Raw genomic sequence first — 25,927 nt, forward strand, 5'->3', positions numbered from 1 at the left:
GGTTAACTTGGGTTATTTTGGTAGGCCCAATTTAGTCACAAGGTTCCCTATAAGAGGGAGGTAAAAGGATCAGAGTCAGAGAAAAGATGATGTGATGATGGTGGTCAAGGTCAGAAAGAGAGACTGGAAGAGACTATGCTTGAAGGTGTAGGATGTGGCCATGGACCAATGAGTTCAGGCAGACTCTAGAAGCTGGAAAAAGCAAGGAAATGAATTCTCCCCTGCAGCCTCCAAAAGGCATGCAGTCTTGTGATTTGACCTTATTCCTTCTAACCTCCAGCACTATAAGAGAATAATTTGCATTGTTGGGGCCACTAAGTTTGTGGTAATTTGTTGCAGCAACAGCAAGAAACTAATGTACCCAGTCTGTGCCCAACCTATTAGGGGCACTGGGCACAGTGATTGATACCTTAAATACAGTACATGAAGGATGGAGGAGAGGTGATTGTTTTCAGAGGGACACTGGAAGACAAAAGCAACATATATGCCATATTAGTCAAGCAAAATATGATGCTAGGCAATCTGAAAGTCAGGGAGAGAACTCTAGAAGTACAGTTGGAAGAAGGGAACTGGGACCCTTCCAAACAGAATTAAGAAGAACTTGTTTTCTCCAGTATTTACCCATCTTTTGCAAATGTCTTCCCCTGAGAGGGAAGATCTTATGAAACGGTGCATTATTATGGTAGATGTCTTAGGATGAACCAGTGATACTTATCCTTGCAAGGAAGAATCAGTCACACTTGGCCTTGTAAGGCTTATCTCTATGAACTAACGTATTTAGATAAATAGCTATTCCTAAAGTATTCATTTCTAACGCAAAATGTTTTCTATATGGCTTGTGAAGTGAATCCATGATACGTATATTTAGTCAAAGTAGTTTGAAGAAGCTAGCTAGTTTAAAGCTAGGGCCCTAGATGAATAATTAATTTATATTTTTGAATAAAGCCAAAAAAGGAGTATCTCTCCCACTTCTCTATTTTTCCATAATCATTTTTTAATTCAGTTTTTTCAAACTACACTTGTTTGTGAAAGATAGCAATGATTTTTGCCACATTAAAGCACTGCCTTTTCTCTCACCTATTGATTATTGAGGTAGAGTTGATTTACAATATTATGTTAGTTTCAGGTGTGCAACATAGTGATCCAAAATTTTATAGATTATACTCCATTTAAAGTCATTATAAAATACTAGCTCTATTCCCTGTTTGTACAATATATCCTTGCAATTTATTTATTTTATACATAGTAGTTTGTGCCTCTTAATCCTATACCTCTATCTTGCTCCTTCCCCTTCCCTTTCCTCACTGGTAACCACTAGTCTGTTATCTATGAGTCTGTTTCTTTTTTGGTGTATTCACTAGTTTGTTTTATTTTTTAGATTCCATGTATCAGTGATAATATACAGTGTTTTCTTTCTCTGTTTGGCTTGTATCACAAGGCATAATACCTTCCAGGTCCATCTATGTTGTTTCAAATGGCAAAATTTTCTTCTTTTTTTAGCTGAGTAGTATTCCATTGTATATGTATGCCACATCTTTTTTCATCCATTTGTTTGTTGATGGATAGTTAGGTTGTTTCCATATCTTGACTGTTGTAAATAATGCTATTATGAACATTGAGGTGCGTGTATCTTTTCAAATTAATGTTTCCATTTTCTTTGGATATATACCCAGGAGTGGAATTGCTGGATCATATGGTAGTTCTATTTTTAGTTTTTGAGGAACTCCATACTGTTTTCTACAGTGTCTATACCAGTTTACATTCCCACTAACAGTGTAGGAGGTTTCCCTTTTCTCCACATCCTCACCAACATTTGTTATTTGTGGTCTTTTTGATGTTAGCCATTCTGATGGGTGTGAAGTGATTCCTCATTGTTGTTTTAATTTGCATTTCCCTGATGATTATCGATGTTGAGCATTTTTTCATGTGCCTGTTAGCCATCTGTATGTCTTCTTTGGATATATGTCTATTCAAGTCTTCTGCCCAGTTTTTAATCAGGTTGTTGGTATTTTTGGTATTGAGTTATATCATCTGTTTATATATTTTGGATATTAGCTTAACCCTTTATTGATCATATCATTTTCAAATATTTTATCTCATTCAGTAGGTTGTCTTTTCATTTTGTTGATGGTTTCCTTTGATGTGTAAGAGCTTTTAATTAGATCCCATTTGTTTATTTTTGCTTTTATTTCCTTTGCCTTAGGTCCAAAAAAAAAATTGCTATGATTTATGTCAAAGAAGAGTGTTTTGCCTATGTTTTCCTCTGGGAGTTTTATAGTTTCTGGCTTACATTTAGGTCTTTAATCCATTTTGAATTATTTTATATATGGTGTGAAAAAATATTCTGATTTCTTAGTTTACATGTAGCTGTCCAGTTTTCCCGGCACACTTATTAAAGAGACTGTCTTTTCTTTATTGTACATTCTTGCCTCCTTTGTCATAGATTAATCAACCAACCGTAAGTGTGTGGGTTTATTTCTGGGTTCTCTATTCTCTTCCATTGACCTATGTGTCTGTTTTTGTGCCAGTACCATATTGTTTTGATTACTGTAGCTTTGTATTATAGCCTGAATTGGAGGTCCATGACACCTCCAGTTTTATCCTTTTTTTCTTGAGATTGTTTTGGCTTTTTGGGGTCTTTTGTGTTTCCATACACATTTTAAAATGATTTTTTCTAGTTCTATGAAAAATGCCATTGATATTTGATAGAGATTGTGTGACTCTGTAGATTGCTCTGGGTAGTATAATCATTTTAACAATGTTGATTCTTCCAATTCAAGAACATGGTATATCTTTCCATCTGTTTTTGTTAGCTTCAGTTTCTTTCATTAATTTCTTATAATTTTTCAAGTACATGTCTTTTACCTCTTCAGGTAAGTTTATTCCTAGATATTTTATTCTTTGTTTTATAGAATTGTAAATGGGGTTGTTTCTTTAATTTCTCTTTCTGATAATTCATTGTTATTATTATTTTTCTTTAAGTCAACTCATTTTTTACCTTTCCTCAAAGAAAAGGTAATTATAAAAATCAGTACATAATTATTAAAATAAAAAGTCTGTCACCTAAAATCATGTCATTTACCACCGGTTTTTCAGATTTAAAACTTTTGAGTACTCTTTTAGTTCACAGACAAAACAACTTTAGTTAACTTTTACTCTAACTGTGCGAGGAATCTAAAAGCTAGACATCAGCCTTTGGCTTCCAATAAAGGCAGAATAGGTAATTTGGACTAGCTTTAAGAATGTAAAAATGGTTGGACAAAATATGAAAATAATCTTACGGTAAAGAGCTACCAAGACTGCAAAAAATTATGGGACTCAGATTCAGAATACATAAATCCAGAGAGATGAGCTCAGAATTTTGGGCTGATTTTCCCACAAGGATATTTTCCAAATCCAGTAATGTTGATTGAGAACCTGAAAAGCTGAATAGGTATTTCAAGAAGACTCATGTGGTTGGGGGAAAAAGTGGGAGGAAGGGGGTCCCTGATAATCTTCTAGGGATTGGGCTGGCAACCCATAAATCCATCCATTACCCAAGTAAGGGTGTATAAAAATTAGTGCTTTTAGGTGCTGAAGCCAAGCTTCAAATATTTCAATCCCTTATTTTATTAAGCAAATCCAGAATTGTAGTGTTCATAGTCCTTACCAGAGGTAAAGGTGAATTCTCTTTGGAGACAGATAACATCATCATAGGCCTCAAGTTACATCTATTATTTTTAATTTACATTATCTGGTACTTGATCAAAAAGGCATATGAGTTAACTAGACAGTATTAGTAAAAAGTACAAACAGAAACAGATCCATAGAGGGTCTAGATAATAGAATTCAAAACTACATGTATCATTTGATTAAAGAAATAAAGGACAAGATCTAGAACGTTTACAAAGGACTGGAAATGAAATGAAAATAAATGTGAAATACAATAGCTGAAATTAATGATTCAAAGTTTGGACTTAACAGAAGATCACAGACCACTGAAGGGAGAATTAAAAAACAGAGCAGTAGTTCAGAAGAAAATATCTAGAATAAAGCACAAAAGAACAAAAGATTGGAAATACTGAAAAAATGAAAGACACAAAGAAGATATTAAAAAAGTAATATATATTTTGTTAAGGTTACAGTAGCAGGAGAAAAAGGGCAGAAGAAATATTGGAAGAGATAATGGCTAAAGATTTTTCCAAAGCTGATAAAAGACATCAAGCCATAGATTTAAGAAGCATCTCCTTAAGCAAGGTAGATATAAAGAAAATCACACCTAGAGACATCATGGTAAAATCACTGAAAAGAAATGAGAAAGACAAAAATATTTTTTAAAGTAGTCAGAATACAAAGGTAAAAATTAGAAGAACAGTGGACTCCAGAAGATAGTGAATATTGTTTTCCAAATTACTGAAAGAAAATAACTTCAAACCTGGAGAAAATGAAGATTAGATAAAGACTCTTTCAGACAAATAAAAACTGATAGGAATCAACACCAGAAGATCTGCACTAAAGGAAAAAGGAAATAGTAGAGTTACTCAGGTAGAAAAAGATCCCAAATAAAAGCTTAGAGATGCAGGAAGAAATGAGCACTGAAAGGGATAAATCTAAATAAATACTGACCATATGAAATACTAATACTATTTAAACATAAAAATAAAATACATATACTTTTAAATTATGTAAGACAATTTAAGTTGAGAGAAGGCATGAATGGAGTTAAATGGTTGTAAGTTCTTTCCATTATCTGGGAGGAGATAAAATATTTTTTATATTAGACTTTGCTAAGTCAAAGATAATTATTATGACCTCTGGCAACCACCAAAAGGATGTTAAAGTACTGCTGAAACTATGAAAATATTGAAACTGGGGTTTTGAGTTTAAATAATCAATCTGAAATAAGAATGCAAGCACAAAAAAGGAACATAAAATAATTGTACAACCAACCCAACAGCAGTGAATACTTTTAGCTATTAGATTGTGATATCTAAGTACCAATTTCCACTGAAGGAACAGGGAATCTTTGAAAAGTATCTGCTTCAAGGAAACATTCAAAACTAGCTTTGTCATAACAAACAAGAATGCCATCAAAGACTACTGAGATTGTGTCAGAGGAACTCCAGAGCCAACATGAATTGATCCTCACTGGTTTAAAGTTTGAAAATTTTATAATGAATAAGAATAATAGAATCAAATATATTAAAATACATCAGTTTAAAACAATATTTTTAAAAAGCCTCCAGTAAACGTAGAAATTGCCTTTCAGGATACAAGAGCACCAACTCATTCTAAATAATGATAAATATAGGGAAAGAATCAATCATTTATTGTATTTTTCCCACAAGGACCACACCTCAGAGTAACCAAGTGGTTGATAAAGAGAATTTCCTCCCTATAAAAGTATATTAACTAATCAAAAAGGAATGAGAATTAGGAAATCATCATTTTACAACCTTTAATGAATTAATGGACCCGTGAACCTACTATCAATGGTCCTAACAGCACATGAAGAAAGGCAACCAGATATCATATTCCTTCTAATGGAAGCATAAAGCAACTCTGATGACGTACGTAGTCTTGCCTAAATAAATAAATAAATAATCAAAGCTGAATAAGATTAGGCTTCTAGATATTATTATCAACTTACAGGAAATAAAGAGACAGAAACATGTTAAAAAGACACCTTGAGAATATGAGGTAGACTGTGGGAAACTCCGTTAAGACAAACACCCTGGTTTCTTCAGCAATAAAGTTTCAAGGAAAACATAATTATAGTAGGGAGCTATAAATTATTACAGACTTAAAAGTCATGTTAGCTGATTGTAATTTTGTTCTTTAGATCCAAATTCCAACAAAAGAAATTTAAAAAATGATATTTATAGTCCAATTGTGGAAATATGAACATGGGATGGATATTTGATGATATTAAGGAATTATTGCTAATTTTTTAGGTCTTATGATGGAACTGTGGTTAGATTTCAAAAGGAAAGTCTGTATTTTGGAGATATACAGTAAATTATTTACAAACAAAATGGTCTGATGGTTAGGGTTTACCTTAAATAATCTGGTGGGAGAGGGGAAGAGAGAAGAAGTTTAGAAGAAACAAAAAATTACATGGTAATTTTTGGAGCTCTGTGATGTGTACGTGGGGGACTATGGCACAATCTATTATAGTGTAAGTAAAAGAGATCTGACTCCATATCTTGATGTTTGACTACTGATCCCTTTTAAGCCTCACCCCTCCCTCTTCCTGTTGTACCATACATCGGGACAAGCTGTAGGAAAATCTGGTGTTCCCTCCTTTGGCACTCATAATAGACGATTCAAATTACACAGATCCCTTTGCAGGCATGCGAGTACTCACCCCACCCACTAACCATTATAAGAACCCAGGCCAGCCTCCTTTCTTTCCTCTCTCAAGTCATTTCAAACCTGCCTGAGGGGTCTGTCCTCTTCTCCTCAGAGAACTCAGGTTGAGTGGGTAGCCAGCCTGGGGAATTCCACTTGCCTTTGGCATCTGACTCTTTTTGGGAGCGATGCCCTTGCACCTGTGGGGTCTGTGCTGACTGGGTGTGGTCAGTCTCAGATTAGTGTCGTAGTGCCCATGACACCAGACAGGTGTCAGGATAACTCCTCATTCACTTCTCCCATAGAGACATCATGATACACATCTTCTTTTCTAAATATACCTCACCGAGTGACTAAGAAGTTTCTTTTATGCAAGAAAAATATGAATGTTTGGGTAGATCAGAAGTCATAAAAACAATGAAATGATTCCAGAAAGCAAGCCATATCTGGGAGCTTAGAGGAAGCAGGGAGACAGCAACACTGCACTGACTCAACTCCAGCCTGGATCACTCTTCCAGATCCTTGCTTTCTTTCTGACATGTCACAAGTGATTTTTTTAGGCACTGAAAATTCCAATATTAAAAGTCATTTTAAGCAGAAAGCAGAGGAGTATAAATTAATCCATCCATGCAACATGTATTTATAGAGTGTCAAATAAGCCAGACACAGTTGGAGACATTGAGCATCCAACTGTGGCCAAGAGTAGACATAGCCTCTGGCATATGGGGCTTACAATTTAAAAAGGGGTTTGTTGTTGGGCGCGGGGGGATAGGTCCAAAAAAGTAAGCTCATTAAGTAATTAAAACCTAAAATTGTGATAAGTGCTGTAAAGAAAATAAAAAAGGAATGGAAGGAGAGTACCTAGAAATCATGACCTTAGTGCTGATGAGCTGGCCATGTGAAGAGCGGAGGAAAAAGCAGGGCCAGCTATGGTGGGTGTAAAATCTGTGCAGGTGCTCAGTGCCCTGTGCTTAGAAGGGTTTTGAGCTTAATAGAGAGTTCTGCTGTCTCCATCTTTAAATTCTTACCAAGTTTTGAACCACAACACCTGCCTGCATTTGAATTTTGCCCTGGGCCCTGCAAAGTATGTAGCTGGTTCTGGGGAAAAGCATTCTAATTAGAAGGAACGGCATGTGCTCAGACTTGAGGCAGGTAAGAGCGGGTTGTGTGAGAAGAACTGAGAGGACAGGAGGCTGCGGGGAAGAAGTAAGGAGCAGAGTAGCAGCAGGTGAGGTCAGAGAGAGGCAGAAGCTCTGGCAGCTGTGGGGGTGGACTCTGTGCCATTGCCATAAGTGCGAGTGTTTCCAGTGGCCCAAGGACACTCCCTTGACAGGTTCTCCTAAGGAGGTCTTTCCAGACAACCTATCACTAAACTGGGGATAAAGCCTTGGGATCCAGGCCAACAAGAGACAGCCAGTGACTTGAGGCTTCCCTGTTAGTGTTCTCAGCTCCAGGCAGAGGAAGCTAGATCTGAAGGCTGAGCCCACTGGGGTGGGTGCTGAGATCTAGCCTTCAGAGGCCCATCCTCAGGGGTCCGGAAGGCGTAAGCACCAAGTAGAGGGATCTTCAAAATGCCTAGGAATTATTTTTCTCCGTGTTCTTGCTTTAAATTAATGTTTCAAGTACTGGATTCTTTCTTTGTAAGAAATCTGGCATTTTAGTAGAGTCTGTTTTGATTAGAAGAAATTCTTTTTTTTTTTTAAATAAAGCTAGTTGGCTGTTACTGTTACGTTTCAAACAGCGAATAGCGCCATCAAGTGATGAATATCTGAAATTATTTATAAATGTCAGGTGTTTTTCACCATATCTAGGGCAGGGTACTCTAGATCTTTTTACTGTGTGAGAAGCAGCTGCTGTATTTTTTTATTTATTTCAAACTGTGAGATCGCCAGATACCTAGGCTTATCTAAGAATTGGTGGGGAAGGGAAGTTGCTACCAACTGCTTTTTCTCTCTCTTGGGAATCCAGGAGACCCTTGGAGAGAAGGCATAGGGCAGTAAGATGGTTGTGTTGGATTCACCCTGCAAGGTATTTATCTAACATGTCTAAATCTGAAGTCCCTCATCAATGGGACCCCAATGCAATGGTCCCGCTGAGGTCCCTAGCCTTAGATAAGGGGGACAGGATAGTAGCTGAGCTGGTGCAAGATGGCCTTGTTAGGTTGGTGGACTTAGAAACCCTCAGCACCTGCCATATGTCTATGGGAATGGGGAATTGCTTAGTAGGTTTCCTCTACTCACCTGAAAAATGAAGTTTATTATTAAGATTAATGAAAATGGCACCTGCTATTGTTAAAAAACTACTAGATATCACACACTTTATACTCATTCTCGTATTTAATTCTCACAAGTCAAATAAGTAGTTATATCCTTTTCTATCGTTGCTGAAAAGTGAAGCTTGGAGAGGTTAGGTAAGGTGCCTCGGGACTGAGGTCTTATGCCAGTGAGTGGCAGCCTAGAATTTGTACTCCAGTCTTCTGATGTTAAAGTCTATCCTCTCAATGATTAGCCCATTCCTTGCCAAGAAAACCTCTTTTCCCAGTCGCCGCAGAGCCACAGTGTTTTGTCTTCTTCAGATTGGCTGGTTCCTAACTGGCCCAGTGCTTAAAGGAAGCAGATGGAACATATACTGAGATCCTGCTGAGCTCAAAAGAGATAATCGTGCCCTCCCCCTTCCGTCCTTTTTACATGACATTTTGTTAGACAGTTTGAAATGTTATTAAAATCAGGGCACTTGAAAGGCAAAGATTAGCAAGTTCAATGGATGTGTGCATTTAAACCCTAGATTAGTTGTATGATGTTTTTAAAATAGTGTCCAGTTCTGTGCTATGGGTTTTGTTTTAAATACCAGATGGCTGCAAATACCCTGCCAGATTCTCTCAGGGTATACAGCATTTCTTGGCAGTAAACTGGACATTTTGGGAGTTGTATTAACTCTTCCTGACCACTGGAGTGGTAGCAGATGCTTTCAATACGTTGACTGTCAAAAGACTTCTCCAGTGTTAAAGACAGACTCATTCAGAAAATTCAAAACTACCTATTTCATGAGAAAAATAAGTCGTTACTAAAGTCAAGGATTACATCCCAGGAAATTAAAATGGTGCACTGGACACAAGAAATAATGTCTCTATAGTGGGTTTAATGGTTATCACTGAGGTCAGTGAAAATAATGATCCAGCCACACTGGCCTCCTTTCTAACCCCTGAGCTTGGGGAACCCTGCCCAGCCTGTAGACTTGTGCATGTGTGTGTGTTCCTTCTGCCTTGAAGGTTGTCCCCACACACCTCTATAGCGTGTTTGTCTTTGGCTCCTTCGCAAGGGCTCCTGCTCTTGCTGTGTCCTCAGAGAGGACTTCTGTCAGTGTTCTGGTCACTTTCCACCTCTTTATTCAGTTTGTTTCTCACAACATGACATTTTACTGTTGCTGATGTGTTTATTTCCTGCCTCCTTCTCTGGAATGTAACGTCTAGAAGAGCAGGATCTAATGTTTGGTTTAGTGCTCTGTCCTCAGCATCTAAATCATAATGAAGGGCACATTCAGGGAGCCAATAAATATTTGTTAAAAGAATGAATGGTTAAGAATTTTAAAAAGAATGTATGTATGTGTATGTAGGACTGAAACATTATGCTGTACACCAGAAATGACACAACGTTGTAAACTGACTACATTTCAATTAAAACATTTCAGTGTTTGACTGAGTGCCTTGATTGTTGACAATACTTTAAAAATGTCATGACACTTTAGAAAAAAACCTCAATTTTATTTTTACATTTGACCTTCGTCTTAATAATTATGAACACTTTATTTCTAAAACAGAAGTTGACTCAGATGTTATCATACATTAGAGATAGCAAGTGAATGTGTGGGACTATAGACTTTTTTCTCTTTTTGAGGGACAAAAAAATGAAAATACAGTGTTACATGGTGATTCAGGGTGGGTTAACCTTGAAGCAATAAAGACAGGAATTGGCCTTCATGTTTACCTGAGAGAGAAAAGTATGGACAGAAGAACAGAAACAAATCTATTACTATGTTGAGAATTCATACTGAAGGACTCTTGACTGAATTAATGACAACAGAGATGAAAAGAAAAATAGCCTGAAAAACACTGGGGAATGGAGAATAATATTGTGGTTTTTATCTGAACTAGATGAGAAAATTCTTCATTGTCCAGTTTTTTCAGAAGATAGATGCTGGGTTGCATTTTATGAAGCAAGGCTAGGTTATTAGAAATAGAAAAATAAATCCAGCATCCTGGTATAATCAGGATAAAAGAAACCAAAATGATGGCACAGGTCTTTCAAAAGATTTTGAGAGATACTAAATTCTATCAGACTTGGATTGAAAGACTGAAACTTTGTATTAATCTGGATAAAGTAAAAGCACACTTAATTAAACAAAAACTGACCAAGTGAAGAAGTAAGGAGGGCAATAGATTTAGGAGAAGAAAAAAATTGTGTGGTCTTGATTATACTAAGTACTGGATGTCTGTATTTTGATTCTTTTCTCACAGATGGAATGATACCAACAGCATGTAAAAATATGATAGATGGAGAAACTAAGTTATTAATTATCCCAAATTCATCTCATTTGTTCTTGCACTACTTGTGAAAAACAAAGCTCACATTTTCAATCGATAAGCCTACCCAAGAATTTGGCATCTACTTTTATCTTGGTATGGATAAGAACACATTTTATTTTATTTGAAATATGTTCCCTGCTTGATCATTATTTATTTTGTCTTGATCTTCAAAGTGCTTCATTGAAAACCAATCCTTTTTGTTTTGTTTTAAATCCCACCACAAAGCTGGGCGGAATTCTTGTGTAAGGTTTTCTGAAGCATCTTGTTGCCCAACTGTGAGAAAAGCCATAGGCTACTATGATATTCCCTAAGTTTCTTCATGTCAGATTGCCCCAGTGACAAACAGGATTTCAGAGCTGGAGAGGCATTGGGAGTTGTAGTAGTATCTGCTGTTTTGGCCTCATGGAACTCGTCCTCCTTTCTTTGGGTAACAGAACACACACATTTTTCTTGAGGAGCCAGTCCTGGATGTGACCCCAGCCTGGCCACAGACACATACTGTCCTCCTGGCTGCCATATCTGGATGGGGTGGGCACGTGACACACACTGATGTAGTGAAAACTGATCGTGGGGCTTTTCAGGGACCAACAGGCTTTTCTTCTCTCTGGACTTGGAGCTATGCTCATGATAGCCTGGAGAAATGAAGCCCCCATGAGAACCATGCCGCTGGAAATGAAGCAACACAGAGGATGGCACAGCCATGAGATGGGGAAAGGCTGCTTCCTGACAACTTTACTTGAGCAGGTGAATTCAGGCTGTTGCTTGAGTTCATATTGAATGGAGAGTCATCTGTCCCAGAGCTGCAATGTTGGTTCATGGACCCATGACTGTCAATAACAGCATTTTTACTCATTCATGGTGAAGTGAGAAAAATCAGGTTCAAGGCAAGGAGTGTTTCAGAGAGCTACCTTTTCAATCTGAAGGACTGATCCTGTTTCTAAGATTGCATGCTTCCTGCAGTTTTGATATTAAAATGTCCTTTCTTTGTGATAGTAGATGATTTTTTAAAAATATTCTTCCTTAGTATATATGTTAGGGTAAGTGATGACAGCTGCTGTAATTCCCAAATAACAATGGATTCACCCAACACATTTCATGTTTTCCTCAAGTACAATCTGAACATAGGAAGAATTACTCATGTTCATTCAGGGACCCAAGATCCTTCCTTTTTGTGGCTCTGCACTCATCTAGATCCCCAAAGTCTTCTCCATCTAGCTGGCAAATGTAGAAAGAGAAAAAATGATTTCAGGAGAGAGGCTTTGATTAGCCACTCCTGGAACTGGAGCACATCACTTCTATTCCCACTTCATTGGCCAGAACTCACTACAGGGCCAAACTTAACAGCATGTAAAGTGTGGAAATACAGGTTAGCTCTGTGCTCAGGAGGAAGAAGAAGCAGGATTAGTGACAAACTAGCCAGTCCCTGCCACATTTTACAAAATTAAGTTTTAAGCCCTCTGTCATGTCTCCTTTTGTTCTTTGAAACTTTAATACTGTATAAAATGCAGAGAACTTAGTAGCCCCTGATCTAGTTCAATTTCTAAGTGTTATAAATGAGAAAACAAAATACAGAAGGTTGAATGACTTGCCAAGATAGCAGAGCTAAACAATAGCACACCTGTGCTTAAATGAAGCAAAGACAGGATGGACAGTTTCCATTGGGCCAGTGCTACCCAAACTTCAGTCACTCAAGTCACTCCTTTGTTATTGGATGAATTGTGCCTCCTCGTCCAAGAGATGTATTGAAGTTCTCCGGTACCACAGAATGTGACCTTATGTGGAAATAGGGTCTTTACGAGGGTGATCCAGTTAAAACAAGGCTGTTAAGGTGGACCGTGATCCAATATGACTGGTGTCCTTATAAAAAAGAAATATTTGCACACAGAGACAGACATGGATAGAGGGAAGATGATGTGAAGACATGAGGAGAGGCCATTTACAAGACCAGAAATGTCTGAGGCTCTCAGAAGCTGGGAGAGAAGCATGGAACAGATCTCCTTCACAACCCTCAGAAGGAACCAGCCTTGCTAACAACTTCATTTTGAAAGTCTATCTTCCAGAACTGAGACAATTTCTGTTGTCAAGCCACTCAATTTGTGGTACTTTGTTGTGGCAGCCCTAGATACTTAATATCACCTTTGTGATTTTTGCAGTATGTGGGAACTTCTTATAATTATAAATTATTACTTTTAGTTTTTTTCCCAAGATGACTCACTTTTAAAACTGAAATAAATTTACTACCCTGAGTCCCTTGGCTTATAGCTGGGACCTGTCTGCACCTTCATGGCCCCTGTCTTCAGTCTGGGTGACAGCCCTCACCTGGCCTCCTTCCCAGGCAGAGTAGGGTAGGGAGGTGTGAAGTGCCTCAGTAACAGGGGAAATAAAGCACAATGGCTATTCAAGTCCTAGGATTCTTTTATTGCTGCACTCCACCACAGTTTCCTTGGGCCCTGTATTTACATGGGTGCTGAGGACTCTGGGGGACCTCCTGAGGGACGTGAGGTGTGCAGATGGAACACTAACTACAGAACGCAGGTGCTGGACATGGAATTCCTTACCCTTGCTTGTTTCAGGTTAAGTCTGGCATCTCCTTCCATGTGTGGTTTTTAACTATTAAAATATATCAGCTAAAATCATTTCGCACCTCTGATGTTACATGGTCCACACTTCTGAAAATTTTGCTCCAAACCAACAGTTCCTGGCCAAATGTGGTTTAGATTTTCCATTTCCCATACCTTTCCTCACGCTCTCTCCCATCTGAGATGTCCTTACCTCTTCATTCCATTATCCACATCCTTTAGTGCTCAACAATGCTTCTTCCTTCATGAAACCTTTCCAGCCCTGTAGGACCACAGCAGCTCCCCCTCTTCTGGACCCACAGCATCTCCTCTTCTCCCCATTCATTTTGCTCTTAAGGTAGGACTGTACTGCTTCACCTTCAACATCCTTGTCTTGGATTTTTATTTACCCTTGTCATATATATATATATGCTATATATAGCACGTTATGCCCATTTTTATGATTAAACATTCATTGAGCATCAGGGACATGAGAGATGTCGTAAATGAAATGAAAAGAAAAACAAAGCAGTGATATCTCTATTTTTTTTTTTAACAAGAACCAGCACTCATAAAGATGGAAATGTACAAAAGAGGCAGGTAACCTGAGAATTGAAATTGAAAATACCAAATGGGCTCAAACCTATTCCAGTATCTTAAGACTCCAAAAGGATTCTAAAAGTGGACCAGGAAACAGAGAGGTGAAGAATGGTAAGGTGGACATAAAGGGAGATTGCTTTAATCATAAAGACAAATTGGAATAAAAATTGGAAATATAATAAAATCAAATTATTTTATCCGTTTTCCCAACTGGTTGGATTATTGGATTTGTAGTTTTGTTGGCCTTGTCTCTTTCCTGGAACATTTCCTTGCTGGTTGGTGCTTCAATCAGGGAATTTCTTTTTGCAGCTTTAAAGTGGCTGTAAAGGTCAGGTGGAAGAGAAGGCTGGATTCACACAGTGATGTACCTTGGGCTGCGCAGGAAGAGATTTCATCTTGTTCCCTTTTGGGAGGTGCAGAGATGTCGCGAGCCATTTCTAATGTCCTGGAGTTCACTTTGGGTTTGAAATGGGCCATTTTTTTAAAAAAAGAATCAGAATCTGTTGAAAGATATATTATTCTATTTCATTTTCTGCAATGGATGCTACAGGAAATATATATATATATATATATTTTGTTGTTGTTTTAAACTGGTAGATTTACTGTGTATTTAAACTAGGAAGTTGAATATTTTAAATCATTGAGATAATTAGTAAGGGATTAACATTTATCTATTTAGTTTTTTTTCTGTTTCTTTTTTTTTCTGTTTTTTTTTTTCCTTCAAGTGTACTAGATTTACAATCATAGTTTTAGGTGTTACTACAAGAAACTGAATATACATTTAGTTTTAAAATAATTTAGGTGAAAGGAGAGTTTGGGTCAGCAGTGAAGAATGAAAGCTAAGAGTTTTTCAGCATTTATTTGATGCTAGATATTGTGATTCATCCATCCATCCATTCTTTATCAAATAGACAATATATTGGATGGTTCAAAATTTGAAAGGTATAGAAAAGTACACAAGGAGTCTCCCTCCCACCTCTGTCCTCCAGTCTCCTGGTTTCCTTCCTCAGCGGTCACCAGTGATATGATCCTTGTGAGTCCTTACAGAAATATTTTGTGCATATTAAAACTAATGTTTTTCTTTAAAAAAAACACAACTGGTGGTATGTTACATACTTTTCTTTTTGTACCTTGGTTTTTCACTGAACAAGTTATTTTGAAGATCATTGCATATAAGTACACAAAGAATTTCCTTATTGTTTAATAGCTTCGTAATTTTCTTTTGGTTGGATGTGAATTTTTGAGCTAGTGCATTATATTTGTGTGTTTAGGTTGTTTCTAAACCTCTGTACTACCCTGTAACAAACAAGCAAGGTTGTAATATCATTTTGTAATTGAGTGAGGCAGTGTGATAAGTTTTTTTTAAAGGGGAACTGCTTATTCAAAGAATACTTCCGCTTTATATGATAGATGTTGCCGTGTATCTCTCCTCAGATGTTCCACCAGTAGAGGAGTACAGTTTACTATCATATTTTATTAATCTTTCCAACAACCATACGAGGCTAGTATTATCATCCCATTTTACAGGTGGAGAAACAGAGATTTGAAACACTGAACTTTGACAAGAATGACACAGCCAATAACAGAGCCAAAGTCTGAACCCAAGCTTGTCTGGCTATAAATCTACCTTCTTTCTACCACACTATGCTCTTATGCATTTTATTATTTGTATTGAATCATAGGCACAAAATCCTTTACAAGTGTTTATTAAATTTTCATACTTGTAATGAAAATTCTCATGATAGTATTCTTTAACACAGCACTTAACTTTTCAAAATGCTTTCATACTTGTAATTATATTTTAAACCCAGGCAGACAGGTTATCTATACAAGCCTTTTGACACTGATAAGTTAAAAAAAACCCACAGAATATTTTATTACTTGCATGTGATCACACAGTGTGCTAATGGTAGAAATGGGTCTAGAAACATCTTTCGACTATTAGCCCTCTGTCGGACATGAGGCATGCTGGGGGCTGACCGTGCCTTGAGCTCCCACAGCAGGAAACAGACAGGAAAGAAATAGGTGCACACATCACTCTTTTCCTTAGATAGCATTGATCCCTGGGCCTTTGAATTTAGGATAGGCAATCACACATGAGTTTGTAATGCTTCTTAATTAAGAATTTTTAAAAAATCTAAGTGTGTATAGTTAATTTTTTTTCCTAAAAAGAGGTGATAGGCCCAAAATATGGAGGGGTGAGAGGCTCTAGTCCCATTGCAAGATACAAGAAATGGTCCAGCTCTGGAGATCATACAAGACTACAAGCTCCTTAAAGCAGAAGTTGGTTGGTTCTTTTTAAAATAAATTAAGTTAATCAAATACTGTGAACACTTATTACATCTCAAATAAAACAGCTAGATGTATTATAAACACATCAACATATCAAACACAATATAATTCAAAAAGAATTAAAACTTCAGAAATTGACAAAACCTGTAATGAGTATCAGGTCATTGGCATGTGTGGCTAATTTTATTACATTGTCAGGGTGCACATTTAATCTGACAGGCTAATCAGAGAATGCACTTTCACTCAGCTGTATCAAGGACTGAAATGACTGTGTTTGTTTCAAGGTCTTCGTTTAAAATTCAGACTCACCAACCAGCAGTGTTGTAAAGTCCTCAAGAAGTAAGAAAGTTCTTTTTAAAAATGGTGTCAGCACAGCTTGTTCTAGCAAGTTAGAAACAAGCAAGATGAGTTAGATGTTCACAGCTGAAAACAACACCCTAAGAAGATACTCTGGACAGTTCAGGATTTTAATGCTATTAAACATTTAGCAGGCATTTTTCTTGTGCTATTTAAATGAATGTAGGAAAAACGTATGTGAAGTATAGTTCTCAGGTAAAATCTCAAGATACAAATCAAAGAGGAAGGTAAATACAAAACAATAATAACAATATTTAACATGTATTGAGCACTTACATGCATCTGGCATTATTCTAAGTTGTATATTATCTCATTTAATCCTCAGGTAGATAGTATTACTAGTTTCATTTTGCAGATAAATAAATAGGAAATGAAAAATTAAGTAACTTTCCCTAAGTCCCACCGTGGTGGTACATGATAGGATTGAACTATGTAGTCAGTATTACGTAACAAATTGTCATAAATTTAGTAGCTTAAACGACAGAAATTCATTATAGTTCTATAGGTCACAAATCTGACAAAGGTCTCACTGGACTGAAATCACAGTGTCAGCTGTGCTGCGTTCCTGTTTGGAGGCTCCAGGGGAGAATCTGTTTCCTTGCCTTTTCCAGCTTCTAGAGGCTGCCTGCTTCCGTTGACTCCCAGCCCCCTTCCTCCACCTTCAAAGCCAGCAAAGGCGAGTTGAGTCCTTCTCACACTGCATCACTCTTACCTCCTCTTTTGCCTCCCATGTGTACTTTTAAGGGCCCTTGTGATAATATTGCCTACCTATATAATCCAGGACAATATCCCTATTTTAAGATCAGCTGATTAGCAATCTTAATTCTATCTTCAACTTTGATTTCCCTTTGCCACGTAAGATAACATCTTTACAGGTTCCTGTTAAGACATGGATTTTTGTTGGGCAGGTGGCAGGTGGGGGGCGGAGACTCTGCTGCATACAACACAGTCTTATTCCAAAAAGCATGCTCTTAACTATTTCACTATGGAATGTAAACATGTTAGCATTTAGCATTTGTTATTTTGGGAAACCTGTTTTGCAGGTTTTAGGTTGTGTATGGCACAAAGTGAATATGCCTTAAGAGACAAATCATTGGAAGTAATTAACTTGATAATGTTACCTCAGTGTTATTTTATTTAGAAATGTTGATTTGTTGTAGGCATCTAAGCACTATTTTCTGAGTGTGGTCCATTAAGTAGAGGGATGGGGTTGTCACTATGGAATAGAAAGCCTGGGGAAGCCAAGTTCTGCTATGACAAAGTGGTCTGTTTGTCCACTGAACAAGTGCAGTTGTGCACAGCTGAGTTATAGAGGCTCCTACTTTGCAGTTTCTGCTAGGTTAGCTGGGCTGAATCCTTTCTCTGTGGCCTCCCTGGGACTTTGACGCAACCTATACAGTACATTTATCCCTGTAGATTTGTTCTCTCCCTAATACTGCTTCTTGGCATGTACCCATCTTCACTTACTGATCTTGGCAACTGGATCCTGTTTAAATAATGGACCTCCCTCCCCAATACTCCCACATATGTGGTTGCCTCTGATCACCCTTATTATGTCTTTTAGCTGGTATAGCTCACTACCTGGCTGAGTATTAAACATGGACATGACAAGTGTAGATTATTCACAAAAAGTTTGAACTAAAAGAGGAAAGAGATAGGGCAATAACTTGAAGCTATAAGGAAAGAGTGGTTCAACCTGGGTGTGTCTGTAGGCTGAAGAAAGGTGCCCATGGAGAATGACAGTGACTGAGCCTGCTGAAAGACTAAAATTTTGGAAGAGGTGGGAAGGGATTAGATCAGGAAGGGTAATTCTGAGAAATTCTAAGAAAGGTCAGTGCGGTTACGCACATGGTAGGGGAGGTTAGGGTTGCAGCCATGGAAAAATATACGGGAAGGACCAGAATTTCTCTGAAGTTGGGTGTAAGATCGTCTGCAGAGAGAGCTAGATAACAGAAAGGGAGAGGGCAGTACTAGTGGCAAGTAGAAAGTATTATTGTTTCAGTTTTCAGTTATTCATTTTGGTAACAAACCACCCAAAATACTGGCTTAAAAAAGACCTCACATATTTATGATTCTGCAATCTGGGCTAGGCTCAGCTGGGCTAGAGCTGAGTTGGCACGAGGAGTTGGCAGGACTATCCAAGATGGTTTCTGCACTCGTATGTCTGGTACCTCAGCTGGGATGCCCAGAACAGCTTAGACTCCCTCACAGCATAATGGTCTCAGGATAGTCCAACTTTGTCCATGGTGGTCAACTACAGAAAGAGAGGAAGCAGGAGCTGCTTAAAGGGCAGGTCCAGAACTGGCACATTGTCACATCCATCTCACTCTATTGGTCAAAGCAAGAGACAGGACTAGTCCAGATTTAAGGGGGCGGGAAATAGATTCCACGCATCGAAGTGAGGGGCATGTGTGTGCAGGGAGGGAAGGAATTGAGAGCAGTCATCTTTGAAGTCTCTCCACCACAATTTCTGAGAGTTTGAAGACTCATCTGAAGTCAGAAATTGTATTAGTTTCCTACTGCTGCTGTAACAAATTACTACAAACTTAGTGGGCTTAAAACAATACAGACTGATTGATTTACAAATAATTTATTCATTTCTGATAAATAATGGGAAGGGAAGCAGCAAGGGCTATGCCTGTGATCCCTTGATTGCACTTCTCCCCAGTCTGCATCTATAAATACCTTTGCACACAACCAGGCTCACAGTGTCCCACAGCATCTCTCTCACTCTAACAGCTGCAGGATATAATATGTGACCATATGGAAAGTTTAACCAGATGCCTATTCACAGTGCAGGGTTATCTTCCAATTAGTTTTCCAGCTCACTTGTGTAAATATTAGAACTGAAGTAACTGGTTGTTCCTACTGTCGATTAAAAAAACTCTCTCCTGAACTGGTGGATTAGACAGATTTTCTCTGTATAGCAGTTAGAGCTGTTTAAAGTACAATTTTAAAAGAAAGATTTTTCTTAAACAGGAGCCGTGACTAAGGCCCCTTCTGTTTCCTCAGCCTTCTAAGCTAAACTCTGGGCTTCCTTGGTACCTGGAGGCCTGCCACTGGGCCCTCCCCACCCCCATCCAGGGCAGCAGAGGAGAAAGGGCAGGCCAGACCAAGCATGAGGCATAACCAGTCTTTATTGGGCTCAGGCCAGGAGGCTGTGGTTCTTGAGGACCTCTGTATTATTGTCCATTTTCTTTCTGTGTTCTTTTCATCCTGTTTCCATAGCCTCATGAGCTCTTTTTAAATTACAGTAATGACCTTGGCCTTCTCCTTTCTCTTCTCCTTCAGGTGGCTGTCACTCCTGGTACTTCAAACCAACCTCATGGAACTCCCAGCAGGCAAACTTTCACATAGGCTTCGGATGCACAACCTTGAGGGCAGCAGGGACCATCATCCACTTTGTCTTGTCATAGGGCAGCAGGATCCCATCAAACACCTGAAGGGGTCCAGGGATGCTAGCTTCCCTTGGTCTTGTGGGGCAGTATCTGAAATGGTCTGCCCTTGCTTCAGTAGACATTGTCAGAAGTGCTGATGCACTTGCAGCACATGAACACCACCTCTGGCCCAGCAGTACCTCCTTGGTCATGATGCCACTGGGTGACTGGGAGATAGCATCCACCTGCCCGAGCTCCACCTGCCCCTCTGCCATCTTCAGCAGCCACCTGGGAAAGCCATATATTTATTATCTTCCAGTTCTGGATATCAGAAGTCTGAAATGAGCCTTATGGTACTAGAATTAAGGTGTCTGCAGGGCTCTGCTTCTCCTGGAGTATCCAGGGAGAATTTGTTTCCTTACCTTTTCTGGCTCCTAGAGGACACCTGCATTATTTGGCTCATGGCCCCTTTCCTCCATCTCCAAAGTGCATCACTCCATCTCTCTGCTTCTGTTGTCACATCTTTTCTGATTGATCCTTAGGTCCACTTGGATAATCCAGGGTAATCTCCTAATGTTACGATCCTTAACTTAATCACACCTGCCAAGTTCCTTTTGCTATGTAAGGTCACATATTCCCAGATTCTGGGGATTGGGACGTGAGCATCTTTGTAGGGAGCATTATTCTGTCTATAGAAACTTTACATACGTAATACTACCAGTAGATAAAATCCTGAGATTTTGCCAATAGTATTCAGCTTCATAGCAGTAATGGTAGAGAAAGTAAATTGTTGAATTGCTCCAAGCTTCGGGATTGGTAGGGTAGATTAATATATAAGGACATAGAGGTAAGTGAATTAAGGAAGTTGGTAAAGGTGATTGAGTTGATTGATCAGGAGGCCTGCTAGGGAGGGAAGGAAAATCATGGGGAGTTTGATATTTTGGGAGAAGAGTGAGATTTTCCTTCCACATCTTAACTCTACTTCCCCTATGATATGGCTTTTACATTTCATTCGTCTCCCCCTTGAGGTAATTTTTAAATGGTTGCAGTGAAAGAGCTTTATTTGATTCCCGTTACTGAATCTTTCTCCTGTGTTATTAACACCCCAAAATTATTGTATTCAGATTGTGGCAACCAGCGTTTGAACTCATGGGTAATTTCTGTGGGAGACTGTACCGAATGAGAGGTTAGTGTAGATTTCACTGTGTCTGAAGAAGACAGGGGAAACCTAAGTTCTTCTGCTCGATGGGAGATTAAGGCTCCTTATAAATTTTTCCTGAATAAATATACAATAAAAAAGGGTTTTTATTTCTCTTAGGAGGAAATCCAGTGAAACTAGAACACTTTGACAGATATTTTGTGAATCCTAAAAAGCCAGTTGCTGCCATTTTCCCATAGATCTTGACCGAGGTGGCCATCACGATCCCTTTAGCTTCATTAGACTTTGGAGACATTCCTTCCTGACTTGAGGCCCCGACCTCCCTTTTCTTAGAGAATTTACTTTAGGAAACTTGTCATTATAAATCCTTTCTCTACCCCTTGGAGAAATAAATCTTTTAAAAAGCCTCTTGCCGGTTTTACAACCCAGCAGTGTCTTTCTCAGGGGTCTGGGGGCCTTCTCTTTGAAATGTAGTCACCGAATGTAATCCCAGTCTCCATGGGAGAGTAGGACCTAACTTCCTCAGACTACTTGATGATCCCAGGTGTCAAACTATTTCTCATCATGAAGATCAGAGAAAGTGTACTTTCCCTATGGGTAAGACCAGTTAGCAAGCACTGGTGGCCTATGATCCCCTCCATCCCAGCTCTGAAGAACTTTACAGCCCTTTGTCTCTATGGAGCCAGGCATCCAGACCTTGTGTCTGCTCTCTCCCGTGTTGCTGGCAGGAGTATCAGAAAAAAATCAACTCTTTGTGAGATTTTTGCTTTAACAATCTTCCAAGAAAGTCAGTTCAATAACCATAGGGGAAGAAGGTATGAAGAGAGTGCGTGGTTGGATTTAGTTGTAAGTAACAAGCAGGTAGCAAAGAGCTCTGATTTCTAATTCAAGTCACAGACAACTAACTGCCCTTTGATTTGCTTCACCTATTACAAGGGCAGGTGGAAAATTTTGCGACTTAATGAGTGGGGGCTTTGCTAGGGATGGAGTAGCTAAGGAATGTTTTTGTTTTTTGGTTGGGACTTTTGGGAAGGGTAGATTTATTTAGAAGGGTGATATCTCAGATGTATCATGACCTTAGTTGCAAATGACAGAAACCTGACTCCAAATGGCTTTGCCATAAAAGGAAATTTATTGGTCTAGGTAATTGAGGAGCATGGGAATTACGTGGTATCTGGGGCTCAGATGATACAAACTGAGATATAATTTTTTGTCAATAAAGCAGGTAGCATCCTGTGCCCTCTTGGAGCTTAGAGTTTAGTGTCCATGTCATCAGGGACGTGTTGTTTTCCATTTGCTGGGTGGGTTTTTTGCTGCCTTCTGCTGGTTTGTGAGAGGAAGAGAGGAAACCAGCTTGTGCAGAATGGGGAAAAGGAGGACTAGGGGCCCTAGCTTCTTAAGCAGACCTTCAGGCTGTCTCTCTGCTGCTGGGGTCCCCTTTGTGTATTCCAGAGGTGCTGGTGCTGTTATTCTTGAGCCTTTGGGAGAATCTGTGATGTAAATCCAGTTCTTTTTTGGCTTTCCCCACTGCCTATTTAGGATTCAGCTTTCTTGAGTCTGTGAAGCCTGTTGTCAATGATCCACATGCTTTCCACCTTCCTAAAGTTGGTGGCTATTGCTGCTTCTCTTTTTGTCCTTTGTTCCTGTAGGTTCATGCTTTAAAATATTCTCTTTACTGTCATTTTAGTGGGGTTTCAGAAGGGAATTAAATACATACATTTCTTCAATTCATTGTAGTAATCAAAATGACCATTAATTTGTTTTCATAAAATAAAATTTGTTGTGTATTTTATGATGATGAGATCAATAGATGCTTATTATAGGCAATGCAGAAGTGTATGAAGAAAAAGGAATAATCCCTTAGAATCCCAGAAATACCATAGTTATATGACTACTCACCTGCTGAACATTTAGGTTACTTCCAATTTTCTGTATTGTAAACAACATGTGTTGAAAATCTTTACAGCTGAATTTTGATGAACATCTACAAATAATTCCTTTAGATTCAATTTCTATAAAAAGAACTTCAGGGTCAGAGAGACTGCATAATTTTATTGCCTTCGAGACAGACTATACCATACATTAATTTCTTTTTTTTTTATAGTCAGTTATAGTGTGTCAGTTTCTGGTGTACAGCATAATGTTTCAGTCATACACATACATACATGTATTTGTTTTCATATTCTTTTTCACTATAGGTTACTTAATTTCTAAAGGTAGAATTTTCAGACTTAGAGTGGATGGGGAGCAACATCAAACAACACATAAGACCAATATGTTTTTAGAGAAATATAGCTTATTTTCATTTGTGTATTGGTTTTATATTCAGTCACTCTGCTAAATTTGATTATTAATTTGAATACTTTATAGATTTCTTTGGCTTATTTATTATACAATCATGTCATCAGAAAGTAGTAAGTTTTATTTATTTCTTTGTAATCCTTTTGCCTTTTTATTTCATGGCTTGTCACATATAAGACCTACACAATGATGGTGAATTGTGTAAAAAAAAAGACCAATATGTTTTTATGTTTGAACTTGACATTTTATAAGTTTTTTATTTGGGTGGCATATTAAAGAGGAAATTTCAAATGATTATTATTAACTGAGAGAAAGGAAGATATATTTTGAGTAGAAGTAGTTAGAATAAAATAGGGACATAAATGAATATTTCAGCTTTTGTGTTTTCCTTGTTAATTACTCTCCACCCAGTAAACTTTGCCCCACTTTTCCTTTAGTAAGGAAAGGAAAAGATTTTGTTTTTCTAAGGAGCAAAACTTCTCAGCCAGGAGTGAGAATAAGATGAGTGAAATCTACGCCCTTAGTGGAATATGAATGTCTTAAGAGGTTGTCTTTTCTGTAAGCACAGGGGCTGTGATGCTGCGTCTTCATCAACACCATCATCATCATCGTCGTCGTCACTATTTTCAACATCGCCCCTTATAATTTACCTTCACGATCACCATCTCACTGTAATCTTCATAGCAACTTCGTGAAGTAGGTAGGACAAATTGTTTTATCATTTCTATTTTACAAATGGGAATCATGAAGGACCAAGTTTTAGGGACTTGTTTCTTCTCCAGCTAGAGAGAAACAGGGGAAGGATTTTAATCTGAATCTTCTAGCTTCAAAAGTCACTGCTATTTTGACTCATAGATATAGAGAACAAATTAGTGGTTATCAGTGGGGAGAGGAAAGGGGGAGGGGCTAGATAGGGGTAGAGGAAAAATGGGTTATTATTGGATTATATAAAATCAGGTGCGTGAAACTTTCGACAATTGAAAGCACTATAGAATTTAAAGAATTTTTCATTCAATAAAAAATAAGTAAATTTAAAAAATAACACTACAATGAGAAATCTTTTGCATAAAAAAGTCATTGCTGTATCTACCATGCAATATATGCTCTGTCCTGCCTAGCACCAGACCTTCAGATAATATTTGAGTGAATAAATTTGAAAGGTCCTGGAGTCTAAATGAATGTTTAGAAAGCAATAACCATGAGAAAAAAAGTGAAAGAGTGCCAAACATTAAGTTGTACAGTGTTTTTCCTAGCATCTCTGTTCCAACTGATCGTCAATGACTCCAGGAGTAATATCATATTTCCTAATAAATGGCTGAAACTGAAATTACTGCAGATTTTATGCAGAGCATTGCTCTGAATGGTAGGAGAAATACATAGTTTCTCATTTGATTACGTTTGTTCATTTAAATAGTCTGAGAGAAAAATCCATTTTTATAGAAACTGTTGTGTTGAATTTGCTTTGCTAAATGATTTTTCTGGTTGGTTACAAGTTCCTAAAAAGTGAGAATTTACCAAGGCTGTTCTTCTCTTTGGGTTTGCATAGATTGCAAACTGTTTTTCATTCTTTACCATTGATTAACAGATTAATTGACAATTCATAGCAATGGATGAATATCTGAAACACACTATTAGTGGTGGGATTGGGCCCCAGATTCACTATCATGGAGCTTCATAGGAATATAGATATTAAAAATTTAAAAACCCTTTGGCTATTTCCCATGGATGATTATTTATTGAACTGACTTGAATCTAGTACACCTTGACCAAGTTGATAAATATCTCAAAATATTAATACTACCAGTTCATAAAAATGAATGACAATCTCCAGGTCCATCCATGTTGCTGCAAATGGTATTACTTTACTGTGTTTTATGGCTGAGTAGTATTCCATTGTATAAATATATCACAGTAATCTGTCAATGGACATTTAGGTTGTTTCCATGTCTTTATTGTAAATAGTGCTGCTGTGAACACTGGGGTGCATATATCTTTTCGAATTAAAGTTCTCTCTGGATATATACCCAAGAGTGGGATTGCTGGTTCATAGGATAAGTCTGTAGGAATTTCCTGTAAGTCAATAGGAATTTCCATACTGTTTTCCAAACAGCTACATCAAACTACATTCCCACCAACAGTGTAGGAGGGTTCCCTTTTCTCCACACCTTCTCCAGCACTTATTGTTTGTGGACTTTTTAATGACGACCATTCTGACCTGTGTGATGTGATTCCTCATTTTAGTTTTGATTTGCATTTCTCTGATAATTAACGATATTGAACATTTTTTCATGTGCCTATTGGCCATTTGTATGTCTTCACTGGAGAATTTCTTGTTTAGGTCTTCTGCCCCTTTTTGGCTTGGGTTGTTTGT

The 25,927-nt window shown here is 38.0% G+C and overlaps 1 protein-coding gene across 5 annotated transcripts in view; it reads left to right on the forward strand.

The window, feature by feature from the left end:
- The window catches only part of MCTP1 (multiple C2 and transmembrane domain containing 1), a 604,116-nt gene that overhangs the window by 74,100 nt on the left and 504,089 nt on the right, over positions 1–25,927 (forward strand). The gene's annotated exons all lie outside the window — the stretch shown is intronic.

This window comes from Vicugna pacos, chromosome 3 (genome assembly GCF_048564905.1).
Source record: "Vicugna pacos chromosome 3, VicPac4, whole genome shotgun sequence".
In the NCBI taxonomy this organism is placed as follows: Eukaryota; Metazoa; Chordata; class Mammalia; order Artiodactyla; family Camelidae; genus Vicugna; species Vicugna pacos.